General features: G+C 49.2%; 1 long non-coding RNA gene across 1 annotated transcript; it reads left to right on the forward strand.

Moving 5' to 3' along the window:
• Positions 1 to 1,859: 1,859 nt before the first annotated feature.
• On the forward strand, positions 1,860 to 7,081 carry LOC311529554. The gene is made up of 2 exons (XR_014713838.1): positions 1,860 to 2,180; positions 4,104 to 7,081. It is a non-coding gene; the product is annotated as an uncharacterized lncRNA (long non-coding RNA).
• The last annotated feature ends 6,736 nt before the right edge of the window (positions 7,082 to 13,817 follow it).

Consider the following 13,817-nt stretch of genomic DNA (forward strand, 5'->3'; position numbering starts at 1 on the left):
TCCTGGCTTGTTGCTCCAAAGCTCCGTAATAAAGTCATTTTCCTAGAAGGGTGTATGTGGCATACATTGAACAATAAGACTAAAGTGCTGTATAATGTTCATTTTTGAACAAAGGTGTGTGAGTGGAAAGTGAAAGTTTCCTTTGCAGGTTAATAGAAGCCAAGAAGGGGAGAAGAAAAAGAATGGAGGACGAGTTAACACGACGCTGTAGCTGGCAGGCTCGGTCCAAAGATAAGATGCTGGCCTGCCCAAGGACACTACTCACAGCTAGGATTTGGCTGACAGCCAAAAAAGAGGGGGGCTTGAATGTGCCCAAGCACCTGTGAAATCTGCAAAACACTGCCAGACAGTAACGAAATGTGTTAGGTCTCTGTATTTACAGGTGAAAGAAGTCCTGCTCCAAAGATCCTGAGCAAACCTGCCATTTGTTAAAACCAGGTGACTGGGTCTGCATAAAGGTCCATCAACAAAAGGCTACTTTGGCTTCACTTCGACTACTGATCAGCCTGTCCCTCCTTCTGGGTTTTTTCTTTCCTCCTTTTGGACAGCAGGGGAAAGGACAAGGTGAAGTGCTAGTAACCTCTCCCTTGTCCACTGACAGAGCTAACCTGCATTCAGTATTTGCTAAAGAAACCAAAGCACTACAGGGTGATGTGCTAGTAACCTCTCCCCTGTATAATGCAAAACCGCGCCATAAAACAGGGTGTAAATCGAACGCAGTGTTGGATTTGTATTCATACTCCCACATATTTGGGTCAGGGGGTCCCGTTGGTAGGGGTACCTATCCCTCTTAATCGAACACTCCAAGCTAAGCTTATGGGCAAACACTACATTTAACTGGAATGTTACGATCCAAAGATGGTCTATTGATATGGTGGCCCAGGGTAATTATGCTTTATGCACAACGTAAGGGCATGGAAAATACAGTTTTTGTGGGGAATTTTGTGGGGTGCAAGGACACCACCCAGGTCAGCTCTGGTGCAGCAGGCCCCTCCACCTACTCCGGGGCCCCGTGGCTAGTCCCTGAGGGGGCTGGCTGGTATTGGTTATGCAATCACACAGCCTATAAGGTTCTCCCGACAGGATGGCGTGGTACATGTACCTTCGGGGCTATAGTACCCGCCGTGACAGTACACCAAACCCTGACCCAGGAAGAGATCCGCAATCTAGTAGGGAGAAACCGACGAAGTATTCCTTTAAACTCCCTTTCTCAATGGCCCACAGGCTTTCACTCTTTTGTGCATTGGTTTCTGCCATGGTTAGGAGTAAGCGAGCTAGAAAAAGCCATAGTTAACATTCCAGCTGCTTTGGAATTAATGGCAAATGCTACTGCAGACGCCTTATCTGCCCTTCAAATTGAACTAAATCAGCTATCCCAAACTACATTGCAAAACCGCCTAGCCCTGGATTATCTCCTTGCAAACCAGGGCGGGGTTTGTGCTCTGGTTAACTCAAGCTGTTGTGTATTTGTAAATCAGCACCATAGGGTGGAAACTGACATCTTTTATAAGAAAGGGCTTATATGCTATTTTATATGAATGTTTAATAAGTTTGTTCTTATAACTTAGCATAAGTTACTAGCTTAGCATAAGTAATTAAAGTAGTTGAAGCCTTAGGCCAAGGTTAAGCTGACCTGAGAGGAAGGCTGAAAAAGCAGCTGCAAAGCCAGTTGAAACTGCCTGTTATCACTGAAAATAAGGAAGAATGCAAGGAGTAGAACTAACTGTCTCCCGGAGCAAATCCAGCACCCGACAAATAGACTGTCCACTCAGCAACAGAACTGTCCAATGGAAAAGAGCAGAGACCCCTACTCAAATTAGGGGATTGGACTTTGGACATGGGTGAGGGCGGTGTTACCAACTGTAGAGGGTATAATTCCTTGCAATTTCTGAGGGGCGGTGTTCCCTCTCCGGAGGCACCCAGCTCGAGCTGTATTTCTGTACACCAATAAAAGATGCCTGTATAAACTGGACTCTGAATCTAGAATTCTGTGGGATCCTAGAGTCGAATCAAGCACCTAAAGTGGTATGAGAGGGGGCTAATTGTTCTTTTTCCCTAACACTTTGGCAACCACGGCAGGACTCTAGGCGACCATCGTCGGGGCCTCTCGCCTCCAAACATCCACTTGGCGCCAACGGGTGAGTTCACCTGGGACCTTTGGCAGCAGGAGGCACCGAAGGGTGAGCCTTAATTTCCCACATTCTAAATTCCAAAATCTGGTTTCTGGTTAAAGTGCACTTGGGAAGGGTGCGTGGCCTGATCAGCATAAGGCGCAGCCCAAGGAGAAAATATAGGATGGGTAATTCTTCAGGCGTAGAAAAGGGGATGCCCTTGTCTGAAGTGCTGGAAAATTGGAGGAGGATTGATGATACCAAGGGGCTAGGGAAAAAGAAATTGGTACACCTGTGTCAGGAGGACTGGCCGCTTTTAACCAACGGCGGTAATCCTGCGGAGCGATGGCCAGGCATAGGGACTTTTGATTTACAAGAATTAACCTTTTTATGCCAACAATTGGAAGATAGGTTTCCTAAACGGATGGATTATTGGTATGTGTGGGACAACTGGGCTTATGCGCGTGTGAAAGGACGTCCTCTTTCCTCCTCCTTTTCTTATTCATCTCCGGGGTCTCCAGCTCCACTCTGTGCTATGCCTGATTCTGCCCCTCCTCTGGCTTACCCTCGACTTTCTGACTTATGCCCCTCACCTCCTTGCTTGCCAATTGGCCATGCATTCTGTCCAGGTGACAAGCCTCACGGGGGAGGACTCGGGTAGCCCTTGTAAGTGAGAATATTTAAGAGAAGAGACCAGTAGGGCTGGGGGCTAGTTAAGAAGCCCACCCTCCTTGTTAAATTGGTAGTGGGACAAAGCTAGTGCTCATGGAAGGGACAGTTCAGAGAGAAAAACAGGATCGGGCCCAAGCGGGCAGGCAACAAATAGAGAGATTGAAAAACAGGTTGGAAACTTGGAGGCCATAGTGAAAGAAAAGGTCGCTGCGTGTTTAACAGCTGGAGTTAAAAGTAAAAGTCAATCAAAAGTTTGGTAAAGTTTATTGTGCCCTTTTTAAAGTAAAAATCTTTACTGATAGATCCAAAAATAGATCCAAGCTGTAGATCCAAAAGCAAGCCGGAAAGCATTTGTTTTAATGTAGGTTTCAGAGTAACAGCCGTGTTAGTCTGCATTCGCAAAAAGAAAAGGAGTACTTGTGGCACCTTAGAGACTAACCAATTTATTTGAGCATAAGCTTTCGTGAGCTATAGCTCACTGATAAGGTAAAAGCCACTGAAACCTGAGCTGCCTATGAAACAAATACAAGAAAATATGTGTAATTCCTCTGTTTTGCCTGCAATTAACAAGGGTATTTGTATAAAAAGGAAATATTTTAAGCAATGACTGACTGCCCAGAAGGGGTAAATCTGTGTTCTTTTTGTCTTTCAAAAAATCAGAGAAAACTGATGCCAGCTAAAAAGCAATTCAACATATCATGAATTTACTGGCACAATAGGAATTATGTTCTATGTTCTATGTTCTGTCTTGTGTTTGTCTTGTGGCCAGAATTGCTGTGTATAATTTTTCATAGGACAGTTTAATTTAAAATTAAATAAAAGGGTTAAATCAAAATGCAAATACTTGTTTTATTCAACTTGGACTACAAAGTGTTTGGATAATATCAGGAAAATGTGATATACTAAAGTTTAATACATTTGCTTAAGTAAAAAAAAAGAAATTTCATTGGTCAGATCTTTTAATTAAAAAATTGTTGTTAAAATTTGCACACCAACAGTCTTTGGAAGCAAGGACATGAAAGGTTAACCCACTCCCCATATTATACATGAGATCCTTCTGGCTACCTCAAATTTCTAGCCAGAGGGCTGAAGAGGGAGGAAAGCTATTGGACACCAGAGATTGTACCAAGTGGACTCCTCAAAAGTGAGTGTGCTTGTCCTGGCTTGTTGCTCCAAAGCTCCGTAATAAAGTCATTTTCCTAGAAGGGTGTATGTGGCATACATTAAACAATAAGACTAAAGTGCTGTATAATGGGCAATGTATATGTGTTCATTTTTAAAAAAAGGTGTGTAAGTAAAAAGTAAAAGTTTCCTTTGCAGGTTAATAGAAGCCAAGAAGAGAAAAGAAAAAGAACAAAAAATGAGCTAATTTAACTCTGTAGCTGGCAGGCTCGGTCCAAAGATAAGATGCTGGCCTGCCCAAGGACACTACTCACAGCTAGGATTTGGCTGACAGCCAAGAAAGAGGGGGGCTTGAATATGCCCAAGCACCTGTGAAATCTGCAAAACACTGCCAGACAGTAACGAAATGTGTTAGGTCTCTGTATTTACAGGTGAAAGAAGTCCCGCTCCAAGGATCCTGAGCAAACCTGCCATTTGTTAAAACCAGGTGACTGGGTCTACATAAAGGTCCATCAACAAAAGGGTACTTTGGCCCCACGCTGGAAAGGCCCTTATTAAGTCCTGCTAACTACCAACACTGCTGTGAAGTGCCAAGGACTGACTGCCTGGACCCATTCTTCTTACTGCAAAAAGACCCCTCCGCCTCGAGATGACTTCACTTCGACTACTGATCAACCTGTCCCTCCTTCTGGGGTTTTTCTTTCCTCCTTTTGGACAGCAGGGGAAAGGACAAGGTGAAGTGCTAGTAACCTCTCCCTTGTCCGCTGACAGAGCTAACCTGCATTCAGTATTTGCTAAAGAAACCAAAGCACTACAGGGTGACATGCTAGTAACCTCTCCCCTGTATAATACAAAATCATGCCTGTTCCAAGAGAGAAGAAGGAACGCCTGCTCTGCTGAAACCACCAAGATCCAAGGATTCCTGACTGAAAAAGACACTAAGAATTGGCCTTGGTGGCAAAGACGGAGCATTGTACACTGGCAGGGAGGGAGCTGCGGGATGTATTCTTGCGAATGTGGAGTGAAGTGGTGGGGTGAGTTTATTCCAGGAGCTGGAATCTGTGCTTGTGGGCAAGTACCATCAGAATGCACTGTCCTCCCTAACTGTTTTCCGGATAATGAATACCAAAAACACCTTACAGCCACGAACATTACTCCCACCATCTGCCACCACTCCTTTGCAGGTAAAGGTTCCTGGATCCATCATAGCTACATTAAGTTGGCGCTGGGACCCCCACCTGACCCAGACAAGCCATCGGACAAGCCACTTCAGGAATGAACGCCACTACCAACCCATGGACTGAGCTTTCCAGTTATTGGGACCTTTACAGCCCACCAGGACTTCTTGTGTTCCTGTTTATTGGACTTACATTGGTGGTTTTGTTTTTTGTATGGTATAGAGGAGAATGCCGACATTGGTATGGTTTGCCTGGGGGGTCCTCTCCCTATTCCCAAGTCCAGTACAAGGATGGGAGGGCAATAGCTTTTTGAATTTAACCCGCGCCATAAAACAGGGTGTAAATCGAACACAGTGTTGGATTTGTATTCATACCCCCACAGATTTGGGTCAGGGGGTCCCGTTGATAGGGGTACCTATCCCTCTTAATCAAACAGACTCGCCCTTTTGGGATAGAACGTCTTTACAGCAAGCCACCTATCAGGATCGGGAGTATTCAATTGCAATACTAACTAAGGGAGTATTTTGTTTTACCTGGAATCAATCTGACCAGTATGCGCGTCCTGTAGGGAAGAGTTCTTGTATTATCATTCAGTGGGCAAATGGGTATTAAATAAAGACCGAGGGAGGAGGCTGGCAATGTGGGAGTAGTGATTCTTCCCCTTTCAAAGAGACTCTTACAAATGACCTCTCCACAATAGGGAGTCGGACAGGTATAACTTGTCGTTTGATTAATGTCTCTGATATATCAGGCCAATAGTGGGTTTGTAGTAGTCCCTATAAAGAGTATAATTTAAATGGTACAACCAAAAACACCCCTACCCATAGTCAACAAGGAGGATGGGAAGCCCCATTGGGAGCATATAAGCTGTTTGGAAAAGCAGCATTAAACAGTGAAGGAATTTCCCTGAGAACCAGTCCTTATTGGGCCCTACAGGGTCATTATTTTGGGTGTGGCCAGAAAGCTTATAAGGTGTTACCAGCTAACTGGTAGCTGTTATATAGCCCATGGAATTCCCCATCTTTATGTTACTACTAGTTACCTAAAGGCAAAATTAGAAACATCCGGAATACCCCTATTGAATCACGGGGGGAAACTCTTCAACAGCTAAATGCTGCGTTGGAGGGCAACGCAAAGAATCCCCTCACGACAGGGAAGCTCATAGGGTGTTCCATCCATTCTGGGGATAGTACCACTACTAACAGGGCCAGACATGACATGCATAGGCCGTTACACCGTGAGACTTCAAATGGTACTTAAAAAGGTTGCCTTGGAGTTAAAAGACTCAATTAGTGGTTTGGAATCAGCGGTAAAAACATTAAATAAGAAAGTGCAACAACTCAGAACGTATTCCCTCCAAAACAGGTTGGCCTTAGACTACCTTTTAGCATCCCAGGGAGGGGTCTGCGCTCTCATTGGGTCCCGTTGTTATGTGTATGTAAATAATAATAGCTATAAAGTCTATAAGGAAGTGGTACGGGCAGAGGCCCATGCCCAAGTCGGGGCACAAGCTGCCTACACCGCTCCTGAAAGTGATTGGTTGCAAACTCTATTTTCGGGGTGAGGTTTATCATCATGCCTTAGTAGTTTATTCAGTTTACTACTTAAGATTCTCCTTCCTGTATTAATTGTACTAATAATATTATGCTATACAGTGTCATGTATTAGGGAGCTTTTGCAGAATATGTTAATCCATTCTTTTCAAGGCTATCGCAAAATGCTTATGCAAAATAAATTGTAGAATAAGTAGGCAGGGATGCCTACAAAATCAAAGGGGGGACTGTTACAAGAAAGGGCTTATATGCTATTTTATATGAATGTTTAATAAGTTTGTTCTTATAATTTAGCATAAGTTACTAGCTTAGCATAAGTAATTAAAGTAGTTGAAGCCTTAGGCCAAGGTCAAGCTGACCTGAAAGGAAGGCTAAAAAAGCAGCTGCAAAACCAGTTGAAATTGCCCGTTATCATTGAAAATAAAGAAAAATGCAAGGAGTAGAACTAACTGTCTCCCGGAGCAAATCCAGCACCCGACAATGGACTGTCCACTCAGCAACAGAACTGTCCAATGGAAAAGAGCAGAGACCCCTACTCAAATTAGGGGATTGGACTTTGGACATGGGTGAGGGCGGTGTTACCAACCGTAGAGGGTATAATTGCTTGCAATTTCTGAGGGACGGCGTTCCTTCTCCGGAGTAAGGTGTGAGCCATCTCTGTGCACCCCGTTGTAGCCAGGCATGGTGCTCCAAGTGTGACACGCTTTAATCTCTGCCAATTGGGGCAGTAATAGGGTCACTTTCACAGCCCGGGGCAAGGAAGGACCAACACGTACAAACAAACTAACATGTCCCCCGGGTAATTCAGCTTCCGGAGCGGAGTAATGATGAACAGGTCATAAGGTCCTCACCTCAGCTCATATCCAAAACTTAAAGGCCCCAGAACAAAGCCCCTGGTTAGGCTGGTCTCCTGGGGCTAGAGTCACAAAGGGACTTAGGTACATCAGAGGTAGTCAGGTGCCTGAATCCCAAAATCAGGCCCCAAAATCAGGCACAAAACCCCCACTCAGCTGCCTCCAAACCCTATAGGCCCTAAACTCACTCAGCACCTAGGGTCCCAGATATTATTGGGACCCTCCCACTATTCAGAGCTTTGACTTATATAGGTACTTAGTACCCCTCCACACACATACTGATTTTCCACACTTGCCATCTGGTCATCATAGCAACACCCAGCACCAGGGGGGGCCCTCTTCTAGTCAGGGTCTGTGCAGTGCCCCACTCTGGGGTGAGCTTGCAAACCTTGAGAAGCACTAGGAGTGGCAAAGACCACCAATGGTCTAAGATAAGAGTGATAAGTGAAGCACTTTTTCCTGGTGGTGCAGACGTCGCTCTGGTTCCAGGCGATGGAAGCAAATGCACCTGCTCTGGCTACGCAAGGTCTGGCTGATCACAGCCTCACAGGCACTTCCCAGACTCACCCTGGACAAAGGAGGGACTCTCAGCAGCACGAGTGTGCTGGTTCTCAGCAAAAGCGGTGAGCACAGAAACCCCCGGGAGGGAATCCAAAGATTGTTACCCGGCTCACATCGTGGTCGGAGCAAGACGTGAACTCGTGCACGTCTTACTTTCCTGTTCCTGTTTCTTGGCTGATTCCTGCCCCCTGAACTCAGTGTTGCGGTTCGTATCTTTCAGCAGGGGAAAAGGGTGTGTACGTAATGTTTAGGGGGCCCAGAAAGCATGTGTGCAAAGCCGGGACACTTGTTTTTCCTGGCGGGGGAATAATGGCATATATAAGACACAGCCCGAATAGCGGGATGGCACCAATAATATCTGGACATCCGGTCATCCTAACAGCATCGGGTGGGTGCAGCTACTCAGGACCTGCTGCTGCCTACCTGCTGGTGGGGCAGGTTTTGGGTTTCCGATCTGTTTTCTCTGGAATGCTTTGACCTTAAGGATAAAGGTGCTTCTTAGAAAGAAGGGAGCGGTAGTTTGACTGTGGTAATTATACACTTCACCCTCTCTGAGGAGCACAGTGAAGTAGGCTGACATTCCTGGGGATAGAGCTAGCAAAGGAGGGAGAGAGATGTGGGTCTCCACCCAAGGGAGGCAACAGCTGAGGAGCCAGAAGGCTGAGGGTGGGTGTCCTTGTTGGACCACGGAGTGGGGGACACAAATTGTGACACCCACACAACTTTACCGCTGCCCCCCTGGAATCGGCAAGCACCACAGGGAATTAGCCGTGTGCATGGCAGCTGCAGTCCCTGGGTTGGGTGCAGCCGAACGGTGAGGAGGTAAGACGGAGCGGCTTGGCAGAGCGGTGGTTGTGATATGAGGAGATTTGGAGATCAGTTTGAGGAGTGGGGCAGAGCTTGGTGATGGAGAAAATATGGAGGGGCCCTGCCCATCTTGGCTGGCCTCAGGTCCCTCGCCATGTGCATGATCACAGGACAGAGGCGCATGTGCAGCACCAGGGACCCGGAACCCCTTGTCCCAGCACAGTGTTGCGTAGGTGTCGTCAGCAGAGGAGTACAGGGGTCTCCTTGCCAGGGGACTCACCAGCAGAGGGCCGGACGGTGCAGAGGGCAACAGAGGGTGGGGGTGGGGATGGGGAAGGGGCAGCTATACTGTATAATGGGCACGAGGGGCAACAGAGTGTGGGGGTGGGGAAGGGGCGGCTATACTGTATAATGGGCACAAGGGGCAGCAGAGTGTGGGGGTGGGGAAGGGGCGGCTATACTGTATAATGGGCACAAGGGGCAGCAGAGTGTGGGGGTGGGGAAGGGGCGGCTATACTATATATTGGGCACGAGAGGCAGCAGAGGGTGGGGGTGGGGAAGGGACGGCTATACTGTATATTGGGCAGCACAGAGTGGACACCCCATGTCGATAAGCCGGCCTGGAGCAATAGCTCTGAGACATGTGAATGGCTCCATTCTGCTCAGCGGTTGTTCCCATTCCCCACCCCCAGTGGCACTGCTGCAGGGCCTGTTCCATGCACCGATGACGCCTGTTCTCAGCTCCTACCCCCGCTCGCAGCCCTGTGTGCCTGGTGCCGTTCCCTGCATGCCCTTTATTAGTGCACATCAGAGCACCGGAGCATCCTCACCTGCTGGGGAACCCGCTCTCCTCTGGAAACGGGGGACTTATTGCTGCTCACGGCTGTTGTTTCAAAAGTAGGGGCATTAGTCCGGGCAGGGAGCCAGCTGTACAAGGGGACGTCCGCCCTGTGTCGGGGCAGTACGTGTAGAGCTGTGGTTGAGCTGGGCCCCTGCAAAGATCAGTGTAGCCACGGCCAGAGAGGTTATCCCCCTGCGTATGTCTTCAGGGTCCCAGCTGGGATTGTGCCAGGGGCTGCCCATGGCGCCCTGGCTACACTGCTATCTTTAGCGAGCGGGTTTGATCAAAGCTAGTGTCTCCACACGCTGCATCCCGATTGCTCTCTGGACAGATCCCAATTGTACAGTAACTTCGAAGGGCTCGGAGCTAAATGAGGCCTCCTTACATTTCCTGGATAAGTAACTCTAAGAAGTAACCACGACCTGCACAAACCTCATGGCTCGATCACTTGCTCTGTCCGTTAAGAGCCAGATTTTTAAAGGTATTTAGGCTTGTAGTAGGATTTTCAAAAGCATGTGGATGCTTCATTCTGATTGATTTCAATGAGTGCATTTGAAAATCCCACTAGGCAATAAAATTCCTTTAAAAATCTGCCCCTTCCTGACTTGTTCAATTGCTGATTCAATATAACAGGACTGTCCATTTGTTCATTGACTGGCTCAGCCCCAGTTGTTTTCCCATTTTGAGCAATGTATCTTCTAATATTGGGTTAGTTTCATAAAGCTGAAAAGGAGCCAGCCTTAATGAGAAGTTTAATTGCTTTTAAAGGCTTCCTTGTTTACTGATTTTTAATAACCCCCATAAAAAGCACACAGAGCTGGTTTTTCTTTCACATTCATGGCTGGGCCAGTAACTCTGTGTATTTGAGGGCCCCCGCAGACTCTAGCTCTTACTCCAGGGTAATCCACGTGGCTTCGCCATCTCCTTAGACTGGACCCCTGGGCCTGAAGCCCCCCTGCTGCAACCCATGAGCTCTGCCCAGCAAGTCCATGAGAGACAGCCCCCGACGGAGACTTGGCCGCGCTGCTGGGATGAACGCACCTAGCCCAGCATTGGCAGTGACGGTCACACGGCGCTATCAGAACAGTCGGGTTCATGAGTCACCTGGACACAGCCTAGGACGTCCTTAGGGTAGCACAGAGAGATGAAGGGTGAAGTGTAGACCGTGCTGGGTAGTCCAGAGCCCTGCCAAGCTGAAGGGAACCCCTTGGTTCAAGCGCTACCTGACCTCCAGGTGAGAGCCCCGACTTCTCCCAGGCCCCAGCTCTCATCCTCCACCTCACACCTCCCAGTCCTTTCTTCTCCTGCTGGGGGGTTGTTCAACTTCCCTGCAGAGAGGTGGGGCAGTCCATGCCCCTCGCGGTCCTTGGGTGCTAGGTGTTGGAATCTATGCGGCAAAGAAGCTCAGGTTTTCTAAAGCCAAACTCTTCTCTGCCCTGGAGGTCGGGGTTGGACTCCCCAGTTGGGTCCGGGTGATCGGTGTCAATCAGTTAATCACCGACATGGCCCCTGGAGGACATGCTCCTTTGGGGATGCCGATGCCCCTCCAGAGTTCAGCCTCTCCCTGCGCTGGGGTGATGCAGCTGCCAGGGAAGAGGATAAATATTCACTGACAAAAAACCGACAGCAATGCAGTGTTCCGGCTGCGCGGCAGTATACGGCGCCCTTCCGGAACACCGCTTGCAGCAAAACCGGCACCTCTGACGAGTTAAGGGACCTGCCTCCCCGGAGAACGAAACTCTCACGCAGGTTAGGCTTTGATTCCTGCTCCCCCAAAGACCTGCGGGGGGTGCCATGCACTCACAGGGGGTATTCCTCAAAGGAGCGAGACCACCATGCCAGCACCAGAGCTGTGGTTCAAACCCCCAGGTCTGGGCAAAAAAAGAATAAGTTGCAAAAATACATCAACGGTGAGAAAAGCTGGTATTTTTTTCCAGGCAGCCTGTATCTCAGGAACGTCTGGGTCAAATAACCCCAAATTTGGATCAGTAACCCTAAGGGGTGCGCCTTGGCAGAGGGTGAGATTCCACCCTTGGAATCAGAGCTGACCCAAATGCCCCAGCATGGTGCTGGGGGGCAGAGAGTGGGATGGGTGACTCAGGAAGGGGTGCTGTGCCCTGTTCTGTGCTGATGTTTGTGCATTTTTCTACAAAGCGCCCAGCCACTCCATTAACTCTGCCCTGGCAATGTGGGTTAATTCTGCTGCCTGGGTTGCATCGCAGAATTAAGGAAATCTGCCTCCCACGGTGCCATGAGGATGTGACATCCTGACCCGGAACCGGGACGCCACCCAGTGCTAGTCACTGCCCCCGCCCAGAATCCCGGAGGGCACTGGGATGGGGACCCTAGTGCACAGCGAGGGGCAGGTCATTGTGAAAAGAGTGAGCAGAGTATGTCCCAACCACCCTGCCGTGGGTCAGGGCAAAGCTTCCCCTTTCGATGGGGCATTGCCGCATCTTGTGGGCCTGGATTATGAAATACTTAACGTCAGATATTTCTCTGCCACCAGTTCCCTCTTCTTTTAACTCCTATGCAGCCAGGGGGAGGCCAGCTCTGCAGACAGCTGGATCAATTCTCCGGAGGAAACAGAGGCACCAGCACTAGGGTGAGTGGGAGAGCATGGGAGAAGGGCACTGGTATAATCCAGGCAGGATTGTTCAGCAGTTTAGCTAGTAGAGAGGAATGGTAGGAAATGCACCAAAGAGGAGTTCAGACAAGGCTCTTCTCTCCTATACGTTCCAAAGGTTTGTACAAAGAAGGTGGGTGTTGTTTTAGGGGGGGGGGAACTGAGGCAAACAAAACTGAAGCCGCCTATAAGAGGTCAGTGGTTGAGCCAGGATGAGAATCTAGGGCTCATGAATCCCAGCCGGGGTCCCCCCCATCCCTTGTTCAAGGCTACTTGGGATCCTGAGGGAATGGGGGTCCCCAAGAAGGGGGGAACCTGAAGGATTGGGGAAAGGGGAGGTCCCTGGGAAGGGGGATGCTGAAGGGATTGGGGGAAGGGGGTCCTCTGGAAGTGGGATCCTGAGGGGATTGGGGGAAGGGCAGTCCCCAGGAAGGGGGATCCTCAGGGGATTGGGGGAAGGGCAGTCCCCAGGAAGGGGGATCCTGAGGGAATGGGGAGGGGGGGTCCCACATGAGGGGGGAACGAAGGTTAAGCCATAGCCCATGCTGCCCATATCCCCCTGTACCATGGGAACAATGCTCCTTTATCTTGTTGGGAACATTTACCAGCCTGACTCCTGATCGTTGGGGTGCTCTCAGTACCTTGGCTTGCTTTCTTGGAGCGCTGATCCCCCATTCTCCAGCTAGCATCGGGGAGCCTTGAGTGCGACTATCCCCCCCAAAATCAAGTTTTGAGCTGGCCCCCCCAAACCCAGAGGCCATTTCTGAAAACTTTGGTTTGTTGTTGCAGTGGGTTTGGGAGCTAAAACATCAGGGACTGAAGAAGGGCAAAGTCTTGTTCTTAAAGGTATCTTTTAGAGCTGCTCCTCCCCACCCTGATCTCAGCTCCCCAGCCCTCCTCCTGGAATAGAGTCCTGTTCATTGCAGGTTCATGCTGGTTTATGGAGATTGTAATCTCTTCTCGGCTGGGACCCTCTCTTACTACATGTTTGTAAAATGCCTAGCAGAATAGGGCCACGATCTCAGCTGGGGGGCACCTGGTGCCTATAGCTCTGGGCCAGGGGCAGCAGAGCCCGGGGCTGGGTCCAGCTGGAGAAAGTCCCCCCGGGGTGGGCACACAAAGACTTTCAATGAAAGTCTGTCCCTGGTGCAGGCCCCAGCTGGGGAAGGAGAAGCTGCTGAGCCTGGGCTCCCAGCTCCTCCTGGAGGCTACAAAGCTCCACCCCCGTGTCTCTGTTCATTCTTTTTCCTGCTTCCTTTCTTCCTGACGGTCCTCGTTCCCCCAGCCCATTCCTGGCTCCTTCTGCACCGACTTGAGCCGGGGTCCCCCATGCCCTTTTAAATTGCCTGGGCCTCTGGGCAGTTGCCCCCTTTGCCCCGCCCTGTCAGCGGGGCCTAGTTAAGGGGCTGATATGTATACTAAAGATTGCTAAAGACAGACTCTCCTAGCTTCTCCTGGGGATCTGGTTTCCTGTCTACTGTAGAGTCATTGT

This window comes from Lepidochelys olivacea (genome assembly GCF_965140295.1).
Source record: "Lepidochelys olivacea isolate rLepOli2 genome assembly, chromosome: 13".
NCBI lineage: Eukaryota > Metazoa > Chordata > Testudines > Cheloniidae > Lepidochelys > Lepidochelys olivacea.